Here is a 14,151-nt window from a genome sequence, read left to right as displayed (position 1 = left end):
TGGTCAACTCCCCCAGCCCTCTTGCATCAATTTACATAATTTGTATCCTTTTGGATTGAGTGTTGTGGCAATCTAACTTTGCCCAATCAGAGGGCTGTATGAAAACTCAAAATCAGTCACCAAAGATATGGGAGAAAAGACAGGAATTCAGTTGGTGATGGGTAAATATTGCACCATTCCTGTTAGTAGAGACCTTGAAGAGTAGGTGTAAATAAATAGTTAAACATTTGTAAAAAGGCTAAAAAGTAAGCATTTTGTACAAATGTGCTGAACCAGGTGGTTGATTAGTTAATATAAGGTACTATAAAGTTTGAAATTGTCATTAAAATTGAATGGTTGACAACACAATATAATGCAACATAAATTATTTAAACAGCATTTCATGAATTAAAAAATTATTCCTATAATAGTAATAAAAAAAGGTAGTCTGAATATGTGTGAAACATGGTGGAAAAACCTGGATCATTTCAAATTTAAGAGACCTGTTTTAGGGGACATTGTACTATACACCCCCTGAAAACACATTCATTTCAATGTAATTGAATATTCATGTTAGGACACACGTTTTGCTTTGTTCAAATTTGTTCAAATTTGACATCTGTCCTCATTTAACAATGCTTACCTTCCTATAAAAGCCATTGAAGCATATCTAAAGTAATTTATGTAATATTGTTGAGATGAGTAAAAATGCTATTCAAATTGCCATTCTACCATGGCATTGCCTGTATGATCCTCTTGACTTCTCAACCGCCTGGTAGGGCACTGTAATTTCCAAAATAAACATCAAGATGGAAAATGTATTTGAGTTGTAGTAGGATTTTAAGAACAGACTGAAGCTATCCCTGAAAAATACATACATTTAACAAAATACATAAATGTGTTGCTGAGTGATACTGAGTGATGCTTTGTGTACGTGAAGCCATACTCTCTATTAGAAACCCACTTAAGGTGGCCTTGGATGACGCCTAGTACATCCTGTTACAGTTACGTAATACTGCAAACCAACCTGACCTCTACAACAATTGACATAAGACTGTTTGCAACATGTTCTCACAAATGCACATTGATTCCTGATGTCTTTTAGGACCAAGACTTATGGTTAAAAATACTATACTTTTGTGTCTAGCAGTATTTAGGCCTTGTCGAATGTCTCTTCTCTTTTCCCATTTCCATACATTCAAAATAATTTTAGGTGATACAATCATTTTTATGATAGTAATATGCCTGCCTCACATCAGAATACCTCCAATGGGATCGAAAGTTGTTACAAAGCTGTCAGCAAACACTGAATGAAGGATTGAAAGAAGATTATATGTAATCTAACCTTGAGCTTCCTGAATTTCAAGTATTGCATACTGTCTTATCCCATTCATACCAAGATGAAAACTGCCATCTTTAGCATGCAGTCTTCTTTTACCGCCTTTTTATCTGTGAGGTATTGCCAGTAACAAGCCTGTACTTTTATTTCCGCCAACCTAGGTAGTCATCAATGCAGTATTATGTTTAAAAGTCCCATCAACGCCTCAGTATAAAATGTCACCTTTCATCTTACTGGCTTTGGCACGCATTAAATCATGAATATTATATTGTTGTCCGACATCAAACGTGTCCTTGTCATTATGAAAAAGTATAAACACAAAAACGTCAGTCTGCATGACATCGCAGCAATTCATATATGGAAATGAACAGCTTGATTTGTTTTTACTCCTTGTCTAGGATATAAGTGCAGGAGCACAATCTGGAGGGCAAGGTTGCAGCTGGGTGGGTCAAAAATAAATGGGAAAATCTCAAACAAAAATGTAAAGTAAGCATATTGAATCTTGTAATGTCAATTTAATTCACCACAGTGTACATTTGAGTAAGGAGTGCAATAATCATACAATACTAATGTGGTTCATGACAAATGTGGCCATACTCGTGATTGGAAAAAACTGAAGTGTTTTAATCCTTAAGAGTCTATTGACGTACCTGTGCATCAATCTAAGTAACATAATAAAAGTATCCCCATAAAAATCTGTGTTTAAGCTAGGGATATAATTTTTTTTGCATTGGCTGCTTCTCAATCCACCGTATCCATCTATGTCGGCCGTCTGCATCTGCGGCGGAAGGTGGCCGAGCTACAGCGGTTTGGCCTACAACGGTTATGACCACTCTATGGAATGGGGAGACTCTGACGAACACGATGGTGTTCTACATTTTACAACACCCACAATTGTCACGGGACATAATCCATACAAATGAATGGACGTATGGAGGTAGATTTGTGCCCCAAAAAATAAGGGGTTAAATGTGTACCCCAAAATATATATTTCCAGAGCTTTCATATATCTCCTAGATATGACAAACACTTCAAAACCTTAATGCTTATGATTTATTTTTTGACTGACTTTTTTTTGCCATTTATGAATGTCTTATTCAATGCATTTCTATGGGCTATAGTAGTAAAGGACAAATTCTATATTTTATATATATATATATATTTTGCATGACACAGAGTAACCCCAGAATTGGAAAGATGTAATATCATTTGTTTTAAAGTGTTTGTGAGGAATGGTCAGCTGATTCATAAAGGAAACTACAGCCATGATTGACAGAGTATTCCAATCAGTGTAGGTGCTATGAGTAATCGGTCTGTATGCCAATTTGTCCAGGATTTGAAGTGTCCCCAAACAGGAGTAAGCACAGAGAGAGGAGAAACCTCTGCTGCCTCCTGGAAATGGTACGCTAAAATGGACGAGGCGATAGGCGACAGGCCCTCCATTACACCGCCTGTCGTCCTCGCAGGTGCAGAGGGGGAGAGAGGAGCTGATTCCAAAGCAGACGAGAGAGTTGGAGTGGGTCAGTCTGCTGAAAGATATGCAGGACAGAGATGAGAGATTGACCAACCAAAGAGATGAAAAAAGGGAGCAAGATGCACTGCAGAGAGAAGGAACAGAGAGAGGAGAAAAGGAAGAGAACCGGAAGAGGGAGGACAGGAGAGAGGAGTAGAACCTAAAGAGAGATCAGAGGAAATAATGAGTTCAAGCAGTGGCGGGAGGAAAAAAAACAGGCAGAGAGATAATGATAACAAGCGCAGGGAGGAAGACAACAGAATGAGGGAAGATAGGCTTCCTAAGGTCCTAGAGGCTTTTTCCGGAATGCACAAATAGTGGAAATATTATTTTTAATCAAAGATGGTTCTTGTCTGTTGACTTTCAACTCTAGATCTATTTACTGCTTTTCTGTTTGTTACTCGACTGGTGACGCAACTTGAAGGGATCTGCCACATTGAGACTTGGGACTTGAAACATGACCAGTTTGACTTGCGACTTCACTTGGGACTTGGACCTCATGACTTCTTTTAGATTTGAATTTGTTTAACATTCGTCCCATTATTTAGATTAACAAATTGTAATGGTTGTGTTAATGACGCATACAAGTTAAAAGATTAAAAGTTGACATTGAGTGAGTGGTTTTGTTTATTCTGGTAAGAAATTAGTATTAAGATAGCAAACAAGAGAATTACAAAATCAACAATAAGATAAAGAACACAAATAACAACAAAGTACTGTGGGTGTGAGTGTGTTTGTGATGTCATGGGTCATCATGGCTTAGTATCAACTACTGACAAGGGTTGAAGTAGTTGTGATCGAGCAGTCCTGGGATGGGTGCGGGCATGAGGTCAATGTTACGACCTGGCTCATAGTTCGAAACAAAGGGAGACCACGCATGACTTAACTGTAAAAAGGAATACATTTATTATACTAAATAATGGATACAAAAATGTAACAAGCTGTGGACGTCTGTAGGATCAGTAGTGTATGCAGTGTGTGGATGAGTGGAGAGGGTGTTGTATGGTGAAAACAGACCAAAAAAAACAAAAGGTGGTGGAAACCAGCCTGCCAGTCAGGGAAGAGTGAAAAAAAAGTGTTGGCTGATGTGGCCAGCCTTTATAGCCTGAAGGCCAAGCCTGCCCAGGTACGCCACATCAGCTGACGATCCTCCCAGCTCTGCCCACTGGCCTCCTGCAACAAGCAGACTACCAAACAGGAGATCCCAACAGACAGAGTGGGAGGGACGTCACATGATCTGTGTACACCACAAGAGGTTCCACCTGATCCATCGTACACATCAAAATGTTGGAGCCCAAATAAGCGCTTCCTTCTGTAACACAGAATAATTGAGCTGGTGCGAATTAAAGTTCTTAGAGAAGTAACTAATTGTATTGTCCACCATCAGGACATCTGCCTGCAACAGAACAGCGCCAACACCTACATTACTAGCATCTACATCGAGTATGAATGGATCATTCCGAGGGGCAACAAGCACTGGGGCAGAACACAAGAGTCTTTACATTCTCGAACGCAGCTTGACATCTGTCCGACCAACTTTACTTCACCTAAGCCTTAAGTAAGTCGGTCAGGGGTGCTACCACTGGGGAGAAGTTCTTACAGAAGCTTCGATAATAACCAACCATACCGAGAAAGCGCATAAGCTAATTAGTCATGGGAAGCGGACACTGCTCAACAGCTTCAACTTTGGCATGCACTGGGCGAACCACACCCTGATCGACCACTTTGCCCAGAAAAGTGACCATTACCTTAGCAAACTCATATTTGGCCAGATTAACTGTCAGACGCACCCAAGCCAACCTATCAAACAGTGCTTGTATATATTGGACATTCTGAGACGAGGTATCTCTATAAGTGACCACGTCATCCAAGTACACCGCACATCTGTCCAGACCAGAGACAACACGGTTCATGAGGTGCTGAAATGTTGCAGGTGCATTATGCAAACCAAAATGCATAACTTTATAAGAATACAGTCCAGAAGTTGTGATGAAAGCACTAATCTCCCTTGCTCTAGGAGACAAGAGGACCTGCCAGTACCTTTTTAGAAGATCGAACGTACTCATACATTTTGCAGAACCCACTTGATCAACACAATCCTCCATACGAGAAAGAGGAAAGGAATCAGGCTTTGTAATGTTAACTTTACGATAGTCTGGGCATGGCCTAAAAGATGCATCAGGCTTCTTGACTAACAAGGTGAAGCCCAACGAACAAGAATGTTCAGCAATATCGTTTTCCAACATGTACTTGACTTCTGCATCTAAGTGCTTGCCCTTGTCAGGAGAAACACTGTAGAAGGGCTGCCTTATTGGCTGAGCATCTCCAACATCCTCAATGAGATGAGTACGAGAGGGCATATAAAAAACAGCGCAGGATAACTTTCAATGAGTTCAACCAACTCAGTAAGTTTACCATCATCCAAATGCTCAACAGAGCATGCAAATTCCCCAATGCTTCAGCCTTGGCCTTGTAAAACACCATCATCAGGAGCTGAACTCTCCTCCTCATACAATGTACGAAGCGAAAAGGAGTCTAGGGCAACTGAGATTGCAGATATATATTTTTAAATAGTTATATATATAGAGAGAGTTGACAGCATTGGAAATGCTTTTGGCGGTTAATCTGCTTCTGTTTTGTGGGTGGCATTGTGTGCTGTTTTCGATGGATGGGTCCTGGCCTCTCGGGGCCCTAGGGATCCGGAGGGACGTGGGTGGGATGCCGATCACTGGGATGACAACTCAACTTGGGATGGGGAGGGGCTTTAGGGGAGGAATTAGTGGAGAACAATTGAAGGGTTACTTAGTAGCAATGCAACTATCATGGTACAGCTATATGGACACTCAATCATTACGGTATTTTTGATTGGTACATTTACAAACATATATAATGATAAATAGACTTGAAACTTGTATCTCATTATGGTGTATGGTGAAATAAGTATAGACAGTTATAATTGTACTGGTTTAGCTGATAATAACAAAAGAAGAACAATATTTACATTGCTCAAAGAGAAGGAATATAATATCTATTGTTTACAGGAAACTCATTCAACAATTCTAGATGAAGTTGCGTGGAAAAAGGAATGGGGGGGCAAAATATACTTCTCCCATGGGCAAAGAAATTCAAAAGGGGTGATGATATTAATTAATAGTAATTTCGATCCGAATCTGCAAATTGTCCAAATAGATACGCAAGGTAGATGGATTATTTTAAATATGTTATTGGACCATAAACAGATATGGCTCATTAACCTTTACGGACCAAATAATGATGGTCCACACTTCTTTTACAATATATATGTAATAAATTATCAACCCTGCAAGCAATTCAAGACAAAATTATTATGGTGGGGGATTATAATACTGTTTTAAATAGCTCAATGGACCGTAAAGGAAATCACACCACAAACAATCACCCACATGCTCTTAAGGAAATCGTGAATGTCATGGATACATTAGAACTAGTAGATATATGGAGGCTTAAATATCCTGATCTAGTGAGATATACATGGCGGAGACTCAATCAAGCTAGTCGTCTTGATTTCTTTCTTATCTCATTCTCGTTGGCAACAAAAGTTTAAAAAGTGTTGATAGGGGACATAATGTGGTCGGACCATCATATAATTGGCATATACAGTGGGGAAAAAAAGTATTTAGTCAGCCACCAATTGTGCAAGTTCTCCCACTTAAAAAGATGAGAGAGGCCTGTAATTTTCATCATAGGTACACGTCAACTATGACAGACAAATTGAGATTTTTTTTTCCAGAAAATCACATTGTAGGATTTTTTATGAATTTATTTGCAAATTATGGTGGAAAATAAGTATTTGGTCACCTACAAACAAGCAAGATTTCTGGCTCTCACAGACCTGTAACTTCTTCTTTAAGAGGCTCCTCTGTCCTCCACTCGTTACCTGTATTAATGGCACCTGTTTGAACTTGTTATCAGTATAAAAGACACCTGTCCACAACCTCAAACAGTCACACTCCAAACTCCACTATGGCCAAGACCAAAGAGCTGTCAAAGGACACCAGAAACAAAATTGTAGACCTGCACCAGGCTGGGAAGACTGAATCTGCAATAGGTAAGCAGCTTGGTTTGAAGAAATCAACTGTGGGAGCAATTATTAGGAAATGGAAGACATACAAGACCACTGATAATCTCCCTCGATCTGGGGGCTCCACGCAAGATCTCACCCCGTGGGGTCAAAATGATCACAAGAACGGTGAGCAAAAAATCCCAGAACCACACGGGGGGACCTAGTGAATGACCTGCAGAGAGCTGGGACCAAAGTAACAAAGCCTACCATCAGTAACACACTACGCCGCCAGGGACTCAAATCCTGCAGTGCCAGACGTGTCCCCCTGCTTAAGCCAGTACATGTCCAGGCCCGTCTGAAGTTTGCTAGAGTGCATTTGGATGATCCAGAAGAGGATTGGGAGAATGTCATATGGTCAGATGAAACTTTTTGGTAAAAACTCAACTCGTCGTGTTTGGAGGACAAAGAATGCTGAGTTGCATCCAAAGAACACCATACCTACTGTGAAGCATGGGGGTGGAAACATCATGCTTTGGGGCTGTTTTTCTGCAAAGGGACCAGGACGACTGATCCGTGTAAAGGAAAGAATGAATGGGGCCATGTATCGTGAGATTTTGAGTGAAAACCTCCTTCCATCAGCAAGGGCATTGAAGATGAAACGTGGCTGGGTCTTTCAGCATGACAATGATCCCAAACACACCGCCCGGGCAACGAAGGAGTGGCTTCGTAAGAAGCATTTCAAGGTCCTGGAGTGGCCTAGCCAGTCTCCAGATCTCAACCCCATAGAAAATCTTTGGAGGGAGTTGAAAGTCTGTGTTTCCCAGCGACAGCCCCAAATATCTCTGCTCTAGAGGAGATCTGCATGGAGGAATGGGCCAAAATACCAGCAACAGTGTGTGAAAACCTTGTGAAGACTTACAGAAAAAGTTTGACCTGTGTCATTGCCAACAAAGGGTATATAAAAAAGTATTGAGAAACTTTTGTTATTGACCAAATACTTATTTTCCACCATGATTTGCAAATAAATTCATAAAAAATCCTACAATGTGATTTTTTGGAGAAAAAAAATCTCAATATGTCTGTCATAGTTGACGTGTACCTATGATGAAAATGACAGGCCTCTCTCGTCTTTTTAAGTGGGAGAACTTGCACAATTGGTGGCTGACTAAATACTTTTTTCCCCACTGTACCAGTCGAGGTATACCAAACCTTTTTTGATATACTAAGAGGACCGTTATTAGCATGTTTTAACCACTCCTATGTAAATGGTAGATTATCTGACAATCAAGAAGAAGGTCTGATCTCATTATTCCTGAAACAGGATACAAGTGGAAAATATAAAGATCCAGTCCATTAAAAAAATTGGAGGCCCCTTACACTTCAGTGTTGTGATGCAAAAATTATAGCAAAATGTATAGCGCATAGAATTAAAAAGGTATTGTCGGATATTATTCATTCTATTCAGACAGTTTTTTTATATGGAAGATACATTGGAGATAATATAAGGCAAGTATTGGAAACAATAGAACACTATGTAAAATCTGGGAAACCAGGCCTGCTATTCATAGCAGACTTCGAAAAGGCATTGTAGTGTCGAGAAAACGATGCTAATTATGCGGTGAGAACAAGGAAATCCGCTGAAACTGTCCTCGATTAGAATTATTTATTACATTTGAAGATCTCAGCGCCAATTTACAGACATCTGCAGACATCTGGAGAATAACCTGACCCAATCTCTAAATATGTTATTCTGCCCTCCTTTGTCCCAAACCATAGTATATATATCCTATGTAACCTGATATGGGTGTTTTCCCCTACAGACCAATCCCAGGACTCCACCTAACATACTTCCTCTGTTTTAGGGTGCCCCTATAGAACTACTCTCCAGATGCTTCCCTTAAGCTGAGTCAACATCCTCTAAGACCATTTGCAACCATTAGCAAAGTCATAAATTGTTCAGATACCACATATTTCCCCCCTTCGAGACTAACTAAGTCTCGAAAACAAAAAGAATAGGATTATGACAAATAACAATTTCTCTTATTGAGTATCTTTAACAATAAACCACATTTTATGGAGTGTAAATACATTTCTATGAAATATGAACAAATCTTTATGGAGTGTGAGAGCGAAAAACCTGTCTGGCAGCTTTCTTTCCAAATATCCATCAATCAATCAAGACAGTAAAATTCTCTCACGGCCCCTCTGCCCCAGGCAACCACTTAAGTACTCCAGATCAATTCATAAATCTGTATCAATGCATTTTAAACTATGATGCAATTAAATACACATGAAAGCCTCAGCAAACAAAATACAATCAAAAATGTCCACATTCAGGCTGGTTGACCCATCGGACCCTCCTGTGGATTCTCTCTATCCCTGCCTAGACCCAATATCCCTAAGCATCAACATAATAAACAAAAACATCTGAGATCCCCACATGTACCCAATAACAGCAAATATCATTCTTCAAAAATTAATACAGAAAGAATATGACACAAATTATGTATTATACATGCAAATATGTCTATATATCATTGCAGACACTGGAATGTAGTCCACTACACTTCATCTCCTCAGCAGTGTCGACTTCCAATGCAACGTCGATGATGGAATCTGTACATTTCCACACCTTCCTTGTTCCACTTCCTCCAGTCCATTCATATTGTCCCTTCATATTGTCCATGTTTGAGTATTTGAATCCCCTCTACACATTCCCCCATATGCTTCTGGAAGAAAAGAAAAGACCAAACAGTATCTTTTGCAAAACAACACATTCAAATTAAAACATCAATATCAACTAAAAATGATATATAAAATTATATATAAAATTAATCACATTCCATTTCCCCCCTTTGATTCATCACAAAATACTAACTATCACACTAATATTTAGAAACATGTGAAAAATTCAAAATTGATATCTATCCATCAATACTCCTTTGAGTCTTGACAGAAGGTTAAACCCTCTTATCATTTCATTTGCAAAACCCTTCAAAGTATAGGTAATATTATCTATTTGATCTTCAAAAATGTTACACCATACCATGGAAAAAGTCCCCACTTCTCTCCTAGACTTATCCTCCAATGGTAGGCTTCAAGACTATTAAACTTCTCTCTTTCAGAATCAGATTTATCTGTTTCCCCGTGCTTCCCCTCTTTTAATTTTAAAACCTCATATGGAAGCTTCAACATCGACATGTAACAACATCCTTTCCATCCATAGGGTAAGAATATATTCTTTCTCACCACAAACCCCAGATGTTTCTAAAATTCCCAATAGTCATATTACCATGCAAAAACTCTCTTCTTACTAACTTCAACATAAAAAGTTACATTATATTTCTCATTACTAACCTTATGTTCATGCTTACCCCAAATTATCATATAATCATCACCATCTGATATTCCCCTAAACATCCCCTTTCCATCATGTTTTATTTCAACAAAAACAGCTTTTAGTCCTCACTGGTTTCACCTCCAATGCTTCATGAAGCGCCGTTAACTGGTTTTCCTTCCTATCTAACAAATTCACATAGGTTAATTCATTTAACCAATAACACTTAAACCTAGGCCTAAACAAATGCTTCCACAACTACATTATTATCTCTGTTAATGATTGTTGCTGATACAACATCCATTATAAAGCATAAGATTTACACATACTTGATAGAGGTTGAGCTACCTTCACTAAGATTTAACCCCATAATCCTGGTGCTGGAATTCTCAACAGACATTGACCCTCACGATTCCTCACTGATCTTACAGAATGAGGTAACTGCTTGAACCAAAGATTCCTACCTGCCCATCCATCTTTAATTTGCAAAACAGAAGAATCAAATCCATGCCTTCCATTTAGTTTCTCTCTTTCCTAACGAGCATTATTGATCAGATATATCTTCTTGTCTTCCATCAAAATCAAAGAACTCATCCTGTACCTCCATGATAGTATTCTCCCTGATCTTCCCCTCTAACATTACTCAAAATAAGTTAGCAATCACTCATAACCCTCTTCCACTTCATATTGTTGTACAAAATATACTTCCTTTTACTAGGTGAAACAGCTTCTACTTCTGGTCCTCATAACCACACTTCTTCTCCATAATTATCTCTCCACATGACTCTAAATTTCCCTTCACCACTGTTCTCTCTCTCTTACTAACATTGAAGCTGAGCTGACTGTCCTAGAGTTCCTTCAACCTTAGTTTTCTTAACTTTTTAGTCTGACTTTTTCCCCAAATTTTTCAAAAACCATTTCACTGATTTATCCACAAATTCCTTTCCCACTAATTTTAAGAATATTTGATCGGGAAGTCCCCACCTGCTTATGACTTCTTTACACAAAAACTTGGCAAACGATTGAGCATCTTTTAGCTTAGTTTGACATCTTATGCACCTCTTGGTGTAGGAATGTAACCAAGAATAACAGTCACCCCCTGTAAACATTATTTTTCAGACAGATTGTCCACCTACCTATGACATAGTCAATCTATTCAAGCAAATATGATTCCCAAAAACCCTACTCTGTGATCTTTCTCCTAACCTCCCCCTTGCAACATTAGCTAACCCCTAGCTTCCTAAATCATCAGACCTAATAGGTCTAGAGGCGCTACTATCAACCCCTCATGGTTTCTCCAAAGACAACAAACATTCTTACTCTGAGGATTTTTTATTGTCTTCAAAACACCCGCTTTTGAAAGTCCTTCAATTTATGGTTCAATCCCTTGGATTGCTTCATCTTTCAATGGATACTGATTCTTCCAAGGAGGTCTGGCTCCTCGTCGAAGTTCAACTTTCACCTCAATTGGGCTGATTTCACAAGTCCAATATCGGTACTACTTTGATACCACAAACATTCTTGAACTTTTTTCAACATCTCCTCTTTATTATATTCTTAATTCATCTTCACACTGCAAATAGATTAATGTGTCATCTGTACAGCTTATGACTCTCCTTGTCCTTGAGCCACAATCATTATTTTCAGAAATCGCTGATATTCACTCCTCCAAATCCCCCAATTCTCTTTCATCAGTACAAAAACAGCTTTCTCTGCTTCTGTCATCATTTCTCCTATTTGCTTCTGCTCATAGCCTTCAGAAACCAACTAGGTCACATGTGGCACACTCTTCTCAATCTCAAATTCTTTATCCAGATAATCATCTATGTTTATCTTCATAGCTGCTCCTTGTGGTCCTAAAATTATTCAACATAAGCTGAGTTGAACTTTCTTTAATTGATGACTCAACCATTCCTCTGAGTTCAATCGGACAGCATTCTTGAAATACTTGAGCTGAATTTAAATGGATATTCCAGAAGCCTCGCATATCTTAGCCTGCTTCAAAAAATCTTCACTAAGATTTCCAATCCAGAATACTGTAGACGAATCCATCTCTGTCATCATCAACAATTGGTAAACCTTTTCCTTTGGCACTTCTACCAGACAGCCGTCTTGTGTACATCCTATTGTACAGTTCAACTTCCACAATGCATCGCTTCCCAACAATGCAATAGGTGTATGTTCTGATACCAGTATGGGTATTGTAATTTTCTAATTTTCATAGCAGAGCTCAATTGGTTCCTTAAGAGTAATCAACTGTTTCACTCCCTCAAATCCCTATCCTAATTAGTTGATTGGACATAGTGAGATGTGTAACCTCTTCAGGCTGAACACAGATAAAAGCCGTTCCGCTATCCACCATCACTTCCAATGGTCGGTTGTTTATTTTCACCTCAATTGTTGGATCTTTTTCCCCTAACTGGTGCTACCAGCTGACACCCCCCTTTCGGATCTTCTAGGCACCCCTAGAATCCTTGCTCCTTGCCCCTATAACGGTTCACCTGTCCTCCAGATGATCTTCACTTGCCCCTGTATCTTCCCTCTTGTGTTTCCTTCTGGCCCATTACACTCACAGCAAAGTGACCAACCTGTCCACAATCATAACACACTTCTGAAGATTGCTGGAAGTATGGCTTAAATCTTCCTCCTCTTCCTCTTTCTAAGTCTTCCCGTCCTCTTCCTCTCCAATTCTGTGTCAGTCCAGAGACTGGCTATGGATATGAAACAACTGGTACCGCTACTGGTGGCTGGTACAACTGCATTTGACCTGGTTCGGTTGAAGCTGTGGCAGTGATTGTTGATTTGGTGCACACTGATTCTTCATAACCAAAGCTTATTTCTTCTCCTTCTTATTCTCCCCCCAGTTGTATTTCATTAAGTTTTCTGAGAGTTTCTTGGTCCTGTTCTTTCTGGTTGTGTTCCTTTTTCCTGTACAGATCCACTTGATGGGCTATATCATCTCTATAGACACATTTTGTCATGCTTCCAAGTCCAACCACCCCTGCCAGTTTGCTCCTTACTGGTGAGGGCAGTCCCATCTGCAGTTTAGCTCTCAAAATTGACTGCTCAATTTGACTCACATCTGGATCATTTCCAGTAATATTTCTCCACACTTGATGAACTCTTGACACATAGGCTCTCGGATTTTCTTGTTGTCCTAGTGGGTCAATCAGAATATTGTCAGGATGCACATTTGTTGGAGACGTATCTTTCAGTGCTCTCCACAGCCGATTTCTACTTGCAGCCAACAATTCAGGATCATTCACTGCAGTCCCCACATATCTATTAAGTCCAGCTCTCTGAAATATTTATTCCATATCTGGAATCCCAAGGAGATTAGCCAAAAGTCTCTTAATGTCTCCTATGACAGACTGTGTTCCCACCATAATTTCTTCCAATTTTGAAATCCAAGGATATGCTCCATCTTGAAGAGTAGGCAACTTCTCAAGTATATCTGACATATCGGTATTCTTCAAAGGCTTATATTATAGGTTCTGTCCTCTAAATATCATCTGGCATCATCTTCTTACTTGTGCTCTCTTTCCTTTGCCTCAATGTATACTTCTTCTCCAATTCTTGGGATCCTTTTCTCAGCAGTTTTTTCTTCTCTGTATCTTCAGCTTCTTGAGTTGTTCTTCCAGTTTTCTTAATTCTTCTAAATTATTTCCCTTATCCAGGCATGATACACATCGGTCTATATCTCTTTCTATTTATTCTGTGCTAATCTTTGTAGGATAAAATCCTCTTTAACATAAAGCACCTTTAATCTCCAAATCTTCATCGCTTTCTCCATCTTCACTTTCATCAGAGATCAAATCTCTTCCTTCTTCTTTCATCTCCCAACTTCCTTCTGATCACAGAGTCATATCCACCCATGATCTCTTCTCAATCACTCTGATCATCATCATCATCATCATCATGTTCCATCCTCCTGAACCTCC

Source organism: Coregonus clupeaformis, chromosome 14 (assembly GCF_020615455.1).
Source record: "Coregonus clupeaformis isolate EN_2021a chromosome 14, ASM2061545v1, whole genome shotgun sequence".
Taxonomy (NCBI): Eukaryota; Metazoa; Chordata; class Actinopteri; order Salmoniformes; family Salmonidae; genus Coregonus; species Coregonus clupeaformis.
The sequence above is the reverse complement of the archived record's forward strand: the minus strand, read 5'-3'. Positions refer to the sequence as shown.